The following is an 18,958-nucleotide window of genomic DNA, read 5'->3' on the forward strand; positions in this document are numbered from 1 at the left end:
CCGCGCTTTATACATCTCTCTGTTTACAAACGGTGTATAAATGAAAGATCGCTTCAGATGGGTCGTCGCTGTTTGACGCGCGATGCTGTTCCTTTTTTTTTGTCTGTCTGTGCGTTTAGCTTCGCTAAACAAGTTAAATGGTTAAAAAGCGTCGAAAAAGCGAATACACACGCGACAAGACAAATCTAACGAGTAAAGGAACGCTCCGCTCCAAGATAAAAATGGTTGTTTACAATCAATACAGCGTTTCGGTACCCCTGATCGTAGTCTGAAACTGTGTAACAAAAGAGAGGAAAGAGAATGGTGAAGGAACTTCGAAGCCTCCGTGGCGTGGCTAGAACTTGTGATAAAAGTATGTTTGCAGCAATTATGCATGCTCCCGTTAAAACAGCATTTCAATGTCTCGCATGGCTTAAAGCTCTAGGAGGCTTCAACATTTAGAATACATACGGACTACTTCGTTTGTTAAAGATAAGCGAAGACCGCGCGACCATCGCTCGGTCGTCCAGTCCTCGAAAGTTTTGTTGCGTTCCAAAGAAGAGACAAATGGGGTTTACCCTTGCGCTAAGGGGAGAAGAAGAGAAAAGCAGTTGTTAAATCTAAGAGGTGTGTGGAGTACATCGCGTGTTGGTTAAAATTGTTAAATGAAGTATACGCGAAATGTTCTCTCGCTCTTGCTTTTCCTCTTGCTTCCGTGGCGCTCGAAAAGAAGGGATGATAAATAAAGAAACCTATTCGAAATCTCTTGTGGAACAAAAAATAATACGGACGGACGTTAAAATTGAACCGAGACGAAATGGATCGTCTTGCGAGTTGTCTTCGCTTTGAAATTGTTAAAAATTGATAAAAGCAATACGACGAAGCTGCAGTCCGCAAAATGTTTGAAGCAAAAAGGAAATAACACGAAAATTATGGGAACGTCGTGTCTCAACTTTTTTTTCCCTCTTGTGCTCGTTTCATCGAACGATAAATACAAACATTTTGAAACGAGAGAGGAGGAAAAATTGAATATGCGAAAGGTTGATTCACGCACAGTTTCTCTACGTGTTTGCTTTTTTGCTTCTTTTCGTTTATTTTTTTTTTTTTTGCATCGAGCATCATTATTCACCTTTCGATGAAACCAAAGAAATTGACGACCTCAGAGTAGGCGAGATTACCCGCTGAATTTAAGCATATTATTAAGCGGAGGAAAAGAAACTAACTAGGATTTCCTTAGTAGCGGCGAGCGAACAGGAATGAGCCCAGCACTGAATCCCGCGGTACCGCCGCTGGGAAATGTAGTGTTCAGGAGGATCCGTTTATCCCGAGACATCGAATTGCGTCCAAGTCCATCTTGAATGGGGCCATTTACCCATAGAGGGTGCCAGGCCCGTAGTGACCGGTACGCGTTTCGGGAGGATCTCTCCTTAGAGTCGGGTTGCTTGAGAGTGCAGCCCTAAGTGGGTGGTAAACTCCATCTAAGGCTAAATACGACCACGAGACCGATAGCGAACAAGTACCGTGAGGGAAAGTTGAAAAGAACTTTGAAGAGAGAGTTCAAGAGTACGTGAAACCGTTCAGGGGTAAACCTGAGAAACCCAAAAGATCGAATGGGGAGATTCATCGTCAACAACGCTGGCTCCCGTTGGTGCGCGATGCCCCGGATGGACCTTCGGGTTCCATTAGCGAGGGCACACCACCTTCGGCGAATGTTCCGGCGAGGTAGTCGTGCACTTCTCCCCTAGTAGAACGTCGCGACCCGTTGCGTGTCGGTCTACGGTCCGAGGCGGAGCCTGTCCGTCACCTTAACGGTGTTCGTGACAGACCCTCGGTTGCCTGGCCGACTGCGCGACGGTACTCAGACGGTATCAGGCCGCAACCAATCCATTTTCGAATGTGTGTGCGTCAGGACCGCCGCAAGCTAGGTTCAGTTATAATTACCCGGATGTACGGACTATGCGCCGTCCCCGGGTCTGGCCAGCTGTTAGCAGGAGGAGTCCTTGGACTGGCCAAGCTTTGAATTACCGGTCGGCGACGCTATTGCTTTGGGTACTCTCAGGACCCGTCTTGAAACACGGACCAAGGAGTCTAACATGTGCGCGAGTCATTGGGATATAAATAAACCTAAAGGCGAAATGAAAGTGAATGTCGTCCTCTGCGTCGACCTAGGGAGGATGGGCCTCGTTACGATTAGGCCTCGCACTCCCGGGGCGTCTCGTTCTCATTGCGAGAAGAGGCGCACCTAGAGCGTACACGTTGGGACCCGAAAGATGGTGAACTATGCCTGGTCAGGACGAAGTCAGGGGAAACCCTGATGGAGGTCCGTAGCGATTCTGACGTGCAAATCGATCGTCGGAACTGGGTATAGGGGCGAAAGACTAATCGAACCATCTAGTAGCTGGTTCCCTCCGAAGTTTCCCTCAGGATAGCTGGCACTCGCTCGAACGTTATTGCGAGTCTCATCTGGTAAAGCGAATGATTAGAGGCCTTGGGGCCGAAACGACCTCAACCTATTCTCAAACTTTAAATGGGTGAGATCTCTGGCTTGCTTGCATCAAATGAAGCCATGAGATTTTATTATTGGATCAGAGTGCCAAGTGGGCCAATTTTGGTAAGCAGAACTGGCGCTGTGGGATGAACCAAACGCAGAGTTAAGGCGCCTAAGTCGACGCTTATGGGATACCATGAAAGGCGTTGGTTGCTTAAGACAGCAGGACGGTGGCCATGGAAGTCGGAATCCGCTAAGGAGTGTGTAACAACTCACCTGCCGAAGCAACTAGCCCTGAAAATGGATGGCGCTGAAGCGTCGCGCCTATACTCCGCCGTCAGTGGCAAGTGGGGCTGGACAAAATTTGGTCCTCCATTAAGCCCTGACGAGTAGGAGGGTCGCGGCGGTGTGCGCAGAAGGGTCTGGGCCCTACCCTTGAGCTAAATCTGCAAATATCTCGGAAACGATGCGAGCAATGGCAAAATGTTAAGGGACCTTTTTTGTAGAGGATTAAGTTTCCTACTTTTTATGTTGTATCATATTTTTTGATCAGATGCGTAGTTTTCGAGATATATCAAGATATTTAAAAGTTCCGAAGCCGCACCAACATAATAAAGATGCAGAAACACCGTGGCCCCTTTCTTTGAGATAACTCTGCACTATTCCGAGCTGCAAATGCCACTTCCAGCTTAGCTGTGCAGAAGAAGAACAACAAGAAGAAGAAATATCTCGAAATATGTCCGTCAGGCCCCTTCCCTTGAGATAAATCTGCAAATATCTCGGAAACGAAGCGAGCTATGGCAATATGTTAAGAGACCTTTTTTGTAGAGAATTAAGTTTCCTACTTTTTATGTTCTATGATATTTTTTGATCAGAAGCGTAGTTCTCGAGATATATCAAGATATATAAAAGTTCCGAAGCCGCACCAACATAATAGAGATACAGAAACACCGTGGCCCCTTTCTGTGAGATAACTCTGCACTATTGCGAGCTGCAAATACCACTTCCAGCTTAGCTGTGCAGAAGAAGCACAAGAACAAGAAATATCTCGGAATATGTCCGTCAGGCCCCTTCCCTTGAGCTAAATCTTCAAATATCTCGGAAACAATGCGAGCTATGGCAAAATATTAAGAGATCTTTTTTGTAGGAAATTAAGTTTCCTACTATTTATGTTCTATGATATTTTTGGATCAGATGCGTAGTTATCGAGATATATCAAGATATTTAAAAGTTCCGAAGCCGCACCAACATAATAGAGATACAGAAACATCGGGCCCCTTTCTGTGAGATAACTCTGCACTATTGCGAGCTGCAAATGCCAGGTCCAGCTTAGCTGTGCAGAAGAAGCACAACAAGAACAAGAAATATCCCGGAATATGTCCGTCAGGCCCCTTCGCTTGAGTTAATCTGCAAATATCTCGGAAACAATGCGAGCTATGGCAAAATGTTAAGAGACCCGTTTTGTAGAGAATTAAGTTTCCTACTTTTTATGTTCTATGATATTTTTTGATCAGATGCGTAGTTCTCGAGATATATTAAGATATTTAAAAGTTCCGAAGCCGCACCAACATAGTAGAGATACAGAAACACCGTGGCCCCTTTCTGTGAGATAACTCTGCACTATTGCGAGCTGCAAATGCCAGTTCCAGCTTAGCTGTGTAGAAGAAGCACAACAAGAACAAGAAATATCTCGGAATATGTCCGTCAGGCCCCTACCCTTGAGCTAAATCTGAAAATATCTCGGAAACGATGCGATCTATGGCAAAATGTTAAGAGACCTTTTTTGTAGAGAATTAAGTTTCCTACTTTTTATCTTCTATCATATTTTTAGATCAGATGCGTAGTTTTCGAGATATATCAAGATATTTAAAAGTTCCGAAGCCGCACCAACATAATAGAGATACGGAAACACCGTGGCCCCTTTCTGCGAGATAACTCTGCACTATTGCGAGCTGCAAATGCCAGGTCCAGCTTAGCTGTGCAGAAGAAGCACAACAAGAACAAGAAATATCTCGGAATATGTCCGTCAGGCCCCTTCCCTTGAGCTAAATCTGCAAATATCTCGGAAACGATGCGAGCTATGGCAAAATGTTACGAGACCTTTTTTGTAGAGAATTAAGTTTCCTACTTTTTATGTTCTATGATATTTTTTAATCAGATGCGTAGTTTTCGAGATATATCGACATATTTATAAGTTCCGAACCCGCACCAAATAAAGATACAGAAACACCGTGGCCCCTTTCTTTGCGATAACTCTGCACTATTGCGAGCTGCAAATGCCACTTCCAGCTTAGCTGTGCAGAAGAAGCACAACAAGAACAAGAAATATCTCGGAATATGTCCGTCAGGCCCCTTCCTGTGAGTTAAATCTGCAAATATCTCGGAAACGATGCGAGCTATGGCAAAATGTTAAGAGACCTTTTTTGTAGAGAATTAAGTTTCCTACTTTTCATGTTCTGTGATATTTTCGGATCAGATGCAAAGTTTTCGAGATATATCAAGATATTTAAAAGTTCCGAAGCCGCACCAACATAATAGAGATACAGAAACACCGTGGCCCCTTTCTGCGAGATAACTATGCACTATTGCGAGCTGCAAATGCCACTTCCAGCTTAGCTGTGCAGAAGAAGAATAACAAGAAGAAGAAATATCTCGGAATATGTCCGTCAGGCCCCTTCCCTTGAGCTAAATCTGCAAATATCTCGCAAACGATGTGAGCTATGGCAAAATGTTAGGTGACGTTTTTTGTAGAGAATTAAGTTTGCTACCTTTCATGCTCTATGATATTTTTTGATCAGATGCGTAGTTCTCGAGATATATCAAGATATTTAAAAGTTCCGAAGCCGCACCAACATAAAAGAGATACAGAAACACTGTGGCCCCTTTCATTGAGATAACTCTGCACTATTGCGAGCTGCAAATGCCATTTCCAGCTTAGCTGTGCAGAAGAAGCACAACAAGAACAAGAAATATCTCGGAATATGTCCGTCAGGCCCCTTCCCTTGTGCTACATCTGCAAATATCTCGGAAACGATGCGAGCTATGGCAAAATGTAGAAAGAACATTTTTGTAGGAAATTAAGCTTCCTACTATTTATGTTCTATGATATTTTTTGGTCAGATGCGTAGTTTTCGAGATATATCGAGATATTTAAAAGTTCCGAAGCGGCACCAACATAATAAAGATACAGAAACACCGTGGATCCTTTCTTTGAGATAACTCTGCACTATTGCGGGCTGGGAATGCCACTTCCAGCTTAGCTGTGCTGAAGAGGAACAACAAGAAGAAGAAATATCTCGAAATATGTCCGTCAGGCCCCTTCCCTTGAGCTATATCTGCAAATATCTCGGAAACCATGCGAGCTATGGCAAAATCTTAAGAGACCTTTTTTGTAGAGAATTAAGTTTCCTACTATTCATGTTCTATGATGTTTTTTGATCAGATGCTTAGTTTTCGAGATATATCATGATATTTAAAAGTTCCGAAGCCGCACCAACATAATAAAGATGCAGAAACACCGTGGCCCCTTTCTTTGAGATAACTCTGCACTATTCCGAGCTGCAAATGCCACTTCCAGCTTAGCTGTGCAGAAGAAGATCAACAAGAAGAAGAAATATCTCGAAATATGTCCGTCAGGCCCCTTCCTTTGAGCTAAATCGGCAAATATCTCGGAAACGATGCGAGCTGTGGCAAAATGTTGAGTGACCTTTTTTGTAGGAAATTAAGTTTCCTACTATTTATGTTCTATGATATTTTTTGATCAGACGCGTAGTTTTCGAGATATATCAAGATATTTAAAAGTTCCGAAGCCGCACCAACATAATAGAGATACAGAAACACCGTGGCCCCTTTCTTTGAGATAACTCTGCACTTTGCGAGCTGCAAATGCCACTTCCAGCTTAGCTGTGCAGAAGAAGAACAACAAGAAGAAGAAATATCTCGAAATATGTCCGTCAGGCCCCTTCCCTTGAGATAAATCTGCAAATATCTCGGAAACGAAGCGAGCTATGGCAAAATGTTAAGAGACCTTTTTTGTAGAGAATTAAGTTTCCTACTTTTCATGTTCTATGATATTTTTTGATCAGAAGCGTAGTTCTCGAGATATATCAAGATATTTAAAAGTTCCGAAGCCGCACCAACATAATAGAGATACAGAAACACCGTGGCCCCTTTCTGTGAGATAACTCTGCACTATTGCGAGCTGCAAATACCACTTCCAGCTTAGCTGTGCAGAAGAAGCACAACAAGAACAAGAAATATCTCGGAATATGTCCGTCAGGCCCCTTCGCTTGAGTTAATCTGCAAATATCTCGGAAACGATGCGAGCTATGGCAAAATGTTAAGAGACGTTTTTTGTACAGAATTAAGTTTCCTACTTTTTAGGTTCTATGATATTTTTTGATCAGATGCAAAGTTTTCGAGATATATCAAGATATTTAAAAGTTCCGAAGCCGCACCAACATAATAGAGATACGGAAACACCGTGGCCCCTTTCTGCGAGATAACTTTGCACTATTGCGAGCTGCAAATGCCAGGTCCAGCTTAGCTGTGCAGAAGAAGCACAACAAGAACAAGAAATATCTCGGAATATGTCCGTCAGGCCCCTTCCTTTGAGCTAAATCTGCAAATATCTCGGAAACGATGCGAGCTATGGCAAAATGTTAAGAGACCTTTTTTGTAGAGAATTAAGTTTCCTACTTTTCATGTTCTGTGATATTTTCGGATCAGATGCGTAGTTTTCGAGATATATCAAGATATTTAAAAGTTCCGAAGCCGCACCAACATAATAGAGATACAGAAACACCGTGGCCCCTTTCTGTGAGATAACTCTGCACTATTGCGAGCTGCAAACGCCAGTTCCAGCTTAGCTGTGCAGAAGAAGCACAACAATAACAAGAAATATCTCGGAATATGTCCGTCAGGCGCCTTCCCTTGAGCTAAATCTGCAAATATCTCGGAAGCGATGCGAGCTATGGCAAAATGTTAAGAGACCTTTTTTGTAGAGAATTAAGTTTCCCACTTTTTATGTTCTATGGTATTTTTTGATCAGATGCAAAGTTTTCGAGATATATCAAGATATTTAAAAGTTCCGAAGCCGCACCAACATAATAGAGATACAGAAACACCGTGGCCCCTTTCTGCGAGATAACTATGCACTATTGCGAGCTGCAAATGCCACTTCCAGCTTAGCTGTGCAGAAGAAGAATAACAAGAAGAAGAAATATCTCGGAATATGTCCGTCAGGCCCCTTCCCTTGAGCTAAATCTGCAAATATCTCGCAAACGATGTGAGCTATGGCAAAATGTTAGGTGACCTTTTTTGTAGAGAATTAAGTTTGCTACTTTTCATGCTCTATGATATTTTTTGATCAGATGCGTAGTTCTCGAGATATATCAAGATATTTAAAAGTTCCGAAGCCGCACCAACATAAAAGAGATACAGAAACACTGTGGCCCCTTTCATTGAGATAACTCTGCACTATTGCGAGCTGCAAATGCCATTTCCAGCTTAGCTGTGCAGAAGAAGCACAACAAGAACAAGAAATATCTCGGAATATGTCCGTCAGGCCCCTACCCTTGAGCTAAATCTGAAAATATCTCGGAAACGATGCGATCTATGGCAAAATGTTAAGAGACCTTTTTTGTAGAGAATTAAGTTTCCTACTTTTTATGTTCTATCATATTTTTTGATCAGATGCGTAGTTTTCGAGATATATCAAGATATTTAAAAGTTCCGAAGCCGCACCAACATAATAGAGATACGGAAACACCGTGGCCCCTTTCTGCGAGATAACTCTGCACTATTGCGAGCTGCAAATGCCAGGTCCAGCTTAGCTGTGCAGAAGAAGCACAACAATAACAAGAAATATCTCGGAATATGTCCGTCAGGCCCCTTCCCTTGAGCTAAATCTGCAAATATCTCGGAAGCGATGCGAGCTATGGCAAAATGTTAAGAGACCTTTTTTGTAGAGAATTAAGTTTCCCACTTTTTATGTTCTATGATATTTTTTGATCAGATGCAAAGTTTTCGAGATATATCAAGATATTTAAAAGTTCCGAAGCCGCACCAACATAATAGAGATACAGAAACACCGTGGCCCCTTTCTGCGAGATAACTATGCACTATTGCGAGCTGCAAATGCCACTTCCAGCTTAGCTGTGCAGAAGAAGAATAACAAGAAGAAGAAATATCTCGGAATATGTCCGTCAGGCCCCTTCCCTTGAGCTAAATCTGCAAATATCTCGCAAACGATGTGAGCTATGGCAAAATGTTAGGTGACGTTTTTTGTAGAGAATTAAGTTTGCTACCTTTCATGCTCTATGATATTTTTTGATCAGATGCGTAGTTCTCGAGATATATCAAGATATTTAAAAGTTCCGAAGCCGCACCAACATAAAAGAGATACAGAAACACTGTGGCCCCTTTCATTGAGATAACTCTGCACTATTGCGAGCTGCAAATGCCATTTCCAGCTTAGCTGTGCAGGAGAAGCACAACAAGAACAAGAAATATCTCGGAATATGTCCGTCAGGCCCCTTCCCTTGTGCTACATCTGCAAATATCTCGGAAACGATGCGAGCTATGGCAAAATGTAGAAAGAACATTTTTGTAGGAAATTAAGTTTCCTACTATTTATGTTCTATGATATTTTTTGGTCAGATGCGTAGTTTTCGAGATATATCGAGATATTTAAAAGTTCCGAAGCGGCACCAACATAATAAAGATACAGAAACACCGTGGATCCTTTCTTTGAGATAACTCTGCACTATTGCGGGCTGGGAATGCCACTTCCAGCTTAGCTGTGCTGAAGAGGAACAACAAGAAGAAGAAATATCTCGAAATATGTCCGTCAGGCCCCTTCCCTTGAGCTATATCTGCAAATATCTCGGAAACCATGCGAGCTATGGCAAAATCTTAAGAGACCTTTTTTGTAGAGAATTAAGTTTCCTACTATTCATGTTCTATGATGTTTTTTGATCAGATGCTTAGTTTTCGAGATATATCATGATATTTAAAAGTTCCGAAGCCGCACCAACATAATAAAGATGCAGAAACACCGTGGCCCCTTTCTTTGAGATAACTCTGCACTATTCCGAGCTGCAAATGCCACTTCCAGCTTAGCTGTGCAGAAGAAGATCAACAAGAAGAAGAAATATCTCGAAATATGTCCGTCAGGCCCCTTCCTTTGAGCTAAATCGGCAAATATCTCGGAAACGATGCGAGCTGTGGCAAAATGTTGAGTGACCTTTTTTGTAGGAAATTAAGTTTCCTACTATTTATGTTCTATGATATTTTTTGATCAGACGCGTAGTTTTCGAGATATATCAAGATATTTAAAAGTTCCGAAGCCGCACCAACATAATAGAGATACAGAAACACCGTGGCCCCTTTCTTTGAGATAACTCTGCACTTTGCGAGCTGCAAATGCCACTTCCAGCTTAGCTGTGCAGAAGAAGAACAACAAGAAGAAGAAATATCTCGAAATATGTCCGTCAGGCCCCTTCCCTTGAGATAAATCTGCAAATATCTCGGAAACGAAGCGAGCTATGGCAAAATGTTAAGAGACCTTTTTTGTAGAGAATTAAGTTTCCTACTTTTCATGTTCTATGATATTTTTTGATCAGAAGCGTAGTTCTCGAGATATATCAAGATATTTAAAAGTTCCGAAGCCGCACCAACATAATAGAGATACAGAAACACCGTGGCCCCTTTCTGTGAGATAACTCTGCACTATTGCGAGCTGCAAATACCACTTCCAGCTTAGCTGTGCAGAAGACGCACAACAAGAACAAGAAATATCTCGGAATATGTCCGTCAGGCCCCTTCCCTTGAGCTAAATCTGCAAATATCTCGGAAGCGATGCGAGCTATGGCAAAATGTTAAGAGACCTTTTTTGTAGAGAATTAAGTTTCCCACTTTTTATGTTCTATGATATTTTTTGATCAGATGCAAAGTTTTCGAGATATATCAAGATATTTAAAAGTTCCGAAGCCGCACCAACATAATAGAGATACAGAAACACCGTGGCCCCTTTCTGCGAGATAACTATGCACTATTGCGAGCTGCAAATGCCACTTCCAGCTTAGCTGTGCAGAAGAAGAATAACAAGAAGAAGAAATATCTCGGAATATGTCCGTCAGGCCCCTTCCCTTGAGCTAAATCTGCAAATATCTCGCAAACGATGTGAGCTATGGCAAAATGTTAGGTGCCCTTTTTTGTAGAGAATTAAGTTTGCTACTTTTCATGCTCTATGATATTTTTTGATCAGATGCGTAGTTCTCGAGATATATCAAGATATTTAAAAGTTCCGAAGCCGCACCAACATAAAAGAGATACAGAAACACTGTGGCCCCTTTCATTGAGATAACTCTGCACTATTGCGAGCTGCAAATGCCATTTCCAGCTTAGCTGTGCAGAAGAAGCACAACAAGAACAAGAAATATCTCGGAATATGTCCGTCAGGCCCCTTCCCTTGTGCTACATCTGCAAATATCTCGGAAACGATGCGAGCTATGGCAAAATGTAGAAAGAACATTTTTGTAGGAAATTAAGTTTCCTACTATTTATGTTCTATGATATTTTTTGGTCAGATGCGTAGTTTTCGAGATATATCGAGATATTTAAAAGTTCCGAAGCGGCACCAACATAATAAAGATACAGAAACACCGTGGATCCTTTCTTTGAGATAACTCTGCACTATTGCGGGCTGGGAATGCCACTTCCAGCTTAGCTGTGCTGAAGAGGAACAACAAGAAGAAGAAATATCTCGAAATATGTCCGTCAGGCCCCTTCCCTTGAGCTATATCTGCAAATATCTCGGAAACCATGCGAGCTATGGCAAAATCTTAAGAGACCTTTTTTGTAGAGAATTAAGCTTCCTACTATTCATGTTCTATGATGTTTTTTGATCAGATGCTTAGTTTTCGAGATATATCATGATATTTAAAAGTTCCGAAGCCGCACCAACATAATAAAGATGCAGAAACACCGTGGCCCCTTTCTTTGAGATAACTCTGCACTATTCCGAGCTGCAAATGCCACTTCCAGCTTAGCTGTGCAGAAGAAGATCAACAAGAAGAAGAAATATCTCGAAATATGTCCGTCAGGCCCCTTCCTTTGAGCTAAATCGGCAAATATCTCGGAAACGATGCGAGCTGTGGCAAAATGTTGAGTGACCTTTTTTGTAGGAAATTAAGTTTCCTACTATTTATGTTCTATGATATTTTTTGATCAGACGCGTAGTTTTCGAGATATATCAAGATATTTAAAAGTTCCGAAGCCGCACCAACATAATAGAGATACAGAAACACCGTGGCCCCTTTCTTTGAGATAACTCTGCACTTTGCCAGCTGCAAATGCCACTTCCAGCTTAGCTGTGCAGAAGAAGAACAACAAGAAGAAGAAATATCTCGAAATATGTCCGTCAGGCCCCTTCCCTTGAGATAAATCTGCAAATATCTCGGAAACGAAGCGAGCTATGGCAAAATGTTAAGAGACCTTTTTTGTAGAGAATTAAGTTTCCTACTTTTTATGTTCTATGATATTTTTTGATCAGATGCGTAGTTCTCGAGATATATCGAGATATTTAAAAGTTCCGAAGCCGCACCAACATAAAAGAGATACAGAAACACTGTGGCCCCTTTCATTGAGATAACTCTGCACTATTGCGAGCTGCAAATGCCATTTCCAGCTTAGCTGTGCAGAAGAAGCACAACAAGAACAAGAAATATCTCGGAATATGTCCATCAGGCCCCTTCCCTTGTGCTACATCTGCAAATATCTCGGAAACGATGCGAGCTATGGCAAAATGTAGAAAGAACATTTTTGTAGGAAATTAAGTTTCCTACTATTTATGTTCTATGATATTTTTTGGTCAGATGCGTAGTTTTCGAGATATATCGAGATATTTAAAAGTTCCGAAGCGGCACCAACATAATAAAGATACAGAAACACCGTGGATCCTTTCTTTGACATAACTCTGCACTATTGCGGGCTGGGAATGCCACTTCCAGCTTAGCTGTGCTGAAGAGGAACAACAAGAAGAAGAAATATCTCGAAATATGTCCGTCAGGCCCCTTCCCTTGAGCTATATGTGCAAATATCTCGGAAACCATGCGAGCTATGGCAAAATCTTAAGAGACCTTTTTTGTAGAGAATTAAGTTTCCCACTTTTTATGTTCTATGATATTTTTTGATCAGATGCAAAGTTTTCGAGATATATCAAGATATTTAAAAGTTCCGAAGCCGCACCAACATAATAAAGATGCAGAAACACCGTGGCCCCTTTCTTTGAGATAACTCTGCACTATTCCGAGCTGCAAATGCCACTTCCAGCTTAGCTGTGCAGAAGAAGAATAACAAGAAGAAGAAATATCTCGGAATATGTCCGTCAGGCCCCTTCCCTTGAGCTAAATCTGCAAATATCTCGCAAACGATGTGAGCTATGGCAAAATGTTAGGTGACCTTTTTTGTAGAGAATTAAGTTTGCTACTTTTCATGCTCTATGATATTTTTTGATCAGATGCGTAGTTCTCGAGATATATCAAGATATTTAAAAGTTCCGAAGCCGCACCAACATAATAGAGATACGGAAACACCGTGGCCCCTTTCTGCGAGATAACTCTGCACTATTGCGAGCTGTAAATGCCAGGTCCAGCTTAGCTGTGCAGAAGAAGCACAACAAGAACAAGAAATATCTCGGAATATGTCCGCCAGGCCCCTTCCCTTGAGCTAAATCTGCAAATATCTCGGAAACAATGCGAGCTATGGCAAAATATTAAGAGATCTTTTTTGTAGGAAATTAAGTTTCCTACTATTTATGTTCTATGATATTTTTGGATCAGATGCGTAGTTCTCGAGATATATTAAGATATTTAATAGTTTCGAAGCCGCACCAACATAATAGAGATACGGAAACACCGTGGCCCCTTTCTGTGAGATAACTCTGAACTATTGCGAGCTGTAAATGCCAATTCGAGCTTAGCTGTGCAGAAGAAGCACAACAAGAACAAGAAATATCTCGGAATATGTCCGTCAGGCCCCTTCCCTTGAGCTAAATCCGCAAATATCTCGGAAACGATGCGAGCTATGGCAAAATGTTGAGAGACGCTTTTTGTAGAGAGTTAAATTTCCTACTTTTTATGTTCTATGATATTTTTTGATCAGATGCGTAGTTCTCGAGATATATTAAGATATTTAAAAGTTCCGAAGCCGCACCAACATAGTAGAGATACAGAAACACCGTGGCCCCTTTCTGTGAGATAACTCTGCACTATTGCGAGCTGCAAATGCCAGTTCCAGCTTAGCTGTGTAGAAGAAGCACAACAAGAACAAGAAATATCTCGGAATATGTCCGTCAGGCCCCTACCCTTGAGCTAAATCTGAAAATATCTCGGAAACGATGCGAGCTATGGCAAAATGTTACGAGACCTTTTTTGTAGAGAATTAAGTTTCCTACTTTTTATGTTCTATGATATTTTTTAATCAGATGCGTAGTTTTCGAGATATATCGACATATTTAAAAGTTCCGAACCCGCACCAACATAAAGATACAGAAACACCGTGGCCCCTTTCTTTGCGATAACTCTGCACTATTGCGAGCTGCGAATGCCACTTCCAGCTTAGCTGTGCAGAAGAAGCACAACAAGAACAAGAAATATCTCGGAATATGTCCGTCAGGCCCCTTCCCTTGAGCTAAATCTGCAAATATCTCGGAAGCGATGCGAGCTATGGCAAAATGTTAAGAGACCTTTTTTGTAGAGAATTAAGTTTCCCACTTTTTATGTTCTATGATATTTTTTGATCAGATGCAAAGTTTTCGAGATATATCAAGATATTTAAAAGTTCCGAAGCCGCAACAACATAATAGAGATACAGAAACACCGTGGCCCCTTTCTGCGAGATAACTATGCACTATTGCGAGCTGCAAATGCCACTTCCAGCTTAGCTGTGCAGAAGAAGAATAACAAGAAGAAGAAATATCTCGGAATATGTCCGTCAGGCCCCTTCCCTTGAGCTAAATCTGCAAATATCTCGCAAACGATGTGAGCTATGGCAAAATGTTAGGTGACCTTTTTTGTAGAGAATTAAGTTTGCTACTTTTCATGCTCTATGATATTTTTTGATCAGATGCGTAGTTCTCGAGATATATCAAGATATTTAAAAGTTCCGAAGCCGCACCAACATAAAAGAGATACAGAAACACTGTGGCCCCTTTCATTGAGATAACTCTGCACTATTGCGAGCTGCAAATGCCATTTCCAGCTTAGCTGTGCAGAAGAAGCACAACAAGAACAAGAAATATCTCGGAATATGTCCGTCAGGCCCCTTCCCTTGTGCTACATCTGCAAATATCTCGGAAACGATGCGAGCTATGGCAAAATGTAGAAAGAACATTGTTGTAGGAAATTAAGTTTCCTACTATTTATGTTCTATGATATTTTTTGGTCAGATGCGTAGTTTTCGAGATATATCGAGATATTTAAAAGTTCCGAAGCGGCACCAACATAATAAAGATACAGAAACACCGTGGATCCTTTCTTTGAGATAACTCTGCACTATTGCGGGCTGGGAATGCCACTTCCAGCTTAGCTGTGCTGAAGAGGAACAACAAGAAGAAGAAATATCTCGAAATATGTCCGTCAGGCCCCTTCCCTTGAGCTATATCTGCAAATATCTCGGAAACCATGCGAGCTATGGCAAAATCTTAAGAGACCTTTTTTGTAGAGAATTAAGCTTCCTACTATTCATGTTCTATGATGTTTTTTGCTCAGATGCTTAGTTTTCGAGATATATCATGATATTTAAAAGTTCCGAAGCCGCACCAACATAATAAAGATGCAGAAACACCGTGGCCCCTTTCTTTGAGATAACTCTGCACTATTCCGAGCTGCAAATGCCACTTCCAGCTTAGCTGTGCAGAAGAAGATCAACAAGAAGAAGAAATATCTCGAAATATGTCCGTCAGGCCCCTTCCTTTGAGCTAAATCGGCAAATATCTCGGAAACGATGCGAGCTGTGGCAAAATGTTGAGTGACCTTTTTTGTAGGAAATTAAGTTTCCTACTATTTATGTTCTATGATATTTTTTGATCAGACGCGTAGTTTTCGAGATATATCAAGATATTTAAAAGTTCCGAAGCCGCACCAACATAATAGAGATACAGAAACACCGTGGCCCCTTTCTTTGAGATAACTCTGCACTTTGCGAGCTGCAAATGCCAGTTCCAGCTTAGCTGTGTAGAAGAAGCACAACAAGAACAAGAAATATCTCGGAATATGTCCGTCAGGCCCCTACCCTTGAGCTAAATCTGAAAATATCTCGGAAACGATGCGAGCTATGGCAAAATGTTACGAGACCTTTTTTGTAGAGAATTAAGTTTCCTACTTTTTATGTTCTATGATATTTTTTAATCAGATGCGTAGTTTTCGAGATATATCGACATATTTAAAAGTTCCGAACCCGCACCAACATAAAGATACAGAAACACCGTGGCCCCTTTCTTTGCGATAACTCTGCACTATTGCGAGCTGCGAATGTCACTTCCAGCTTAGCTGTGCAGAAGAAGCACAACAAGAACAAGAAATATCTCGGAATATGTCCGTCAGGCCCCTTCCCTTGAGCTAAATCTGCAAATATCTCGGAAACAATGCGAGCTATGGCAAAATATTAAGAGATCTTTTTTGTAGGAAATTAAGGTTCCTACTATTTATGTTCTATGATATTTTTGGATCAGATGCGTAGTTATCGAGATATATCAAGATATTTAAAAGTTCCGAAGCCGCACCAACATAATAGAGATACAGAAACACCGTGGCCCCTTTCTGTGAGATAACTCTGCACTATTGCGAGCTGCAAATGCCAGTTCCAGCTTAGCTGTGCAGAAGAAGCACAACAAGTACAAGAAATATCTCGGAATATGTCCGTCAGGCCCCTTGCCTTGAGGTAAATCTGCAAATATCTCGGAAACGATGCGAGCTATGGCAAAATGTTAAGAGGCCTTTTTTGTAGAGAATTAAGTTTCCTACTATTTATGTTCTATGATATTTTTTGGTCATATGCGTAGTTTTCGAGATATATCGAGATATTTAAAAGTTCCGAAGCCGCACCAACATAATAAAGATACAGAAACACCGTGGATCCTTTCTTTGAGATAACTCTGCACTATTGCGGGCTGGAAATGCCACTTCCAGCTTAGCTGTGCTGAAGAGGAACAACAAGAAGAAGAAGTATCTCGAAATATGTCCGTCAGGCCCCTTCCCTTGAGCTATATCTGCAAATATCTCGGAAACGATGCGAGCTATGGCAAAATGTTGAGAGACCTTTTTTGTAGGAAATTAAGTTTCCTACTATTTATGTTCTATGATATTTTTTGATCAGAAGCGTAGTTTTCCAGATATATTAAGATATTTAAAAGTTCCGAAGCCGCACCAACATAATAGAGATACAGAAACACCGTGGCCCGTTTCTTTGAGATAACTCTGCACTATTGCGAGCTGCAAATGCCACTTCCAGCTTAGCTGTGCAGAAGAAGAACCTCAAGAAGAAGAAATATCTCGAAATATGTCCGTCAGGCCCCTTCCTTTGAGCTAAATCTGCAAATATCTCGGAAAGGATGCGAGCTCTGGCAAAATGTTGAGACACCTTTTTTGTAGGAAATTAAGTTTCCTACTATTTATGTTCTATGATATTCTTTGGTCATATGCTTAGTTTTCGAGATATATCGAGATATTTAAAAGTTCCGAAGCCGCACCAACATAATAAAGATACAGAAACACCGTGGATCCTTTCTTTGAGATAACTCTGCACTATTGCGGGCTGGAAATGCCACTTCCAGCTTAGCTGTGCTGAAGAGGAACAACAAGAAGAAGAAATATCTCGAAATATGTCCGTCAGGCCCCTTCCCTTGAGCTATATCTGCAAACATCTCGGAAACGATACGAGCTATGGCAAAATGTTGAGAGACCTTTTTTGTAGGAAATTAAGTTTCCTACCATTTATGTTCTATGATATTTTTTGGTCAGATGCGTAGTTTTGGAGATATATGGAGATATTTAAAAGTTCCGACGCCACACCAACATAATAAAGATACAGAAACACCGTGGATCCCTACTTTGAGATAACTCTGCACTATTGCGGGCTGGAAATGCCACTTCCAGCTTAACTGTGCTGAAGAGGAACAACAAGAAGAAGAAATATCTCGAAATATGTCCGCCAGGCCCCTTCCCTTGAGCTATATCTGCAAATATGTCGGAAACGATGCGAGCTATGGCAAAATCTTAAGAGACCTTTTTTGTAGAGAATTAAGTTTCCTACTATTCATGTTCTATCATGTTTTTTGATCAGATGCTTAGTTTTCGAGATATATCAAGATACTTAAAAGTTCCGAAGCCGCACCAACATAATAGAGATACGGAAACACCGTGGCCCCTTTCTGCGAGATAACTCTGCACTATTGCGAGCTGCAAATGCCAGGTCCAGCTTAGCTGTGCAGAAGAAGCACAACAAGAACAAGAAATATCTCGGAATATGTCCGCCAGGCCCCTTCCCTTGAGCTAAATCTGCAAATATCTCGGAAACAATGCGAGCTATGGCAAAATATTAAGAGATCTTTTTTGTAGGAAATTAAGTTTCCTACTATTTATGTTCTATGATATTTTTGGATCAGATGCGTAGTTCTCGAGATATATTAAGATATTTAATAGTTTCGAAGCCGCACCAACATAATAGAGATACGGAAACACCGTGGCCCCTTTCTGTGAGATAACTCTGAACTATTGCGAGCTGTAAATGCCAGTTCGAGCTTAGCTGTGCGGAAGAAGCACAACAAGAACAAGAAATATCTCGGAATATGTCCGTCAGGCCCCTTCCCTTGAGCTAAATCTGCAAATATCTCGGAAACGATGCGAGCTATGGCAAAATGGTGAGAGACGCTTTTTGTAGAGAGTTAAATTTCCTACTTTTTATGTTCTATGATATTTTTTGATCTGATGCGTAGTTCTCGAGATATATTAAGATATTTAAAAGTTCCGAAGCCGCACCAACATAGTAGAGATACAGAAGCACCGTGGCCCCTTTCTGTGAGATAACTCTGCACTATTGCGAGCTGCAAATGCCAGTTCCAGCTTAGCTGTGTAGAAGAAGCACAACAAGAACAAGAAATATCTCGGAATATGTCCGTCAGGCCCCTACCCTTGAGCTAAATCTGAAAATATCTCGGAAACAATGCGATCTATGGCAAAATGTTAAGAGACCTTTTTTGTAGAGAATTAAGTTTCCTACTTTTTATGTTCTATCATATTTTTTGATCAGATGCGTAGTTTTCGAGATATATCAAGATATTTAAAAGTTCCGAAGCCGCACCAACATAATAGAGATACGGAAACGCCGTGGCCCCTTTCTGCGAGATAACTCTGCACTATTGCGAGCTGCAAATGCCAGGTCCAGCTTAGCTGTGCAGAAGAAGCACAACAAGAACAAGAAATATCTCGG

This window comes from Osmia lignaria, unplaced genomic scaffold, assembly GCF_051020975.1.
Source record: "Osmia lignaria lignaria isolate PbOS001 unplaced genomic scaffold, iyOsmLign1 scaffold0002, whole genome shotgun sequence".
In the NCBI taxonomy this organism is placed as follows: Eukaryota; Metazoa; Arthropoda; class Insecta; order Hymenoptera; family Megachilidae; genus Osmia; species Osmia lignaria.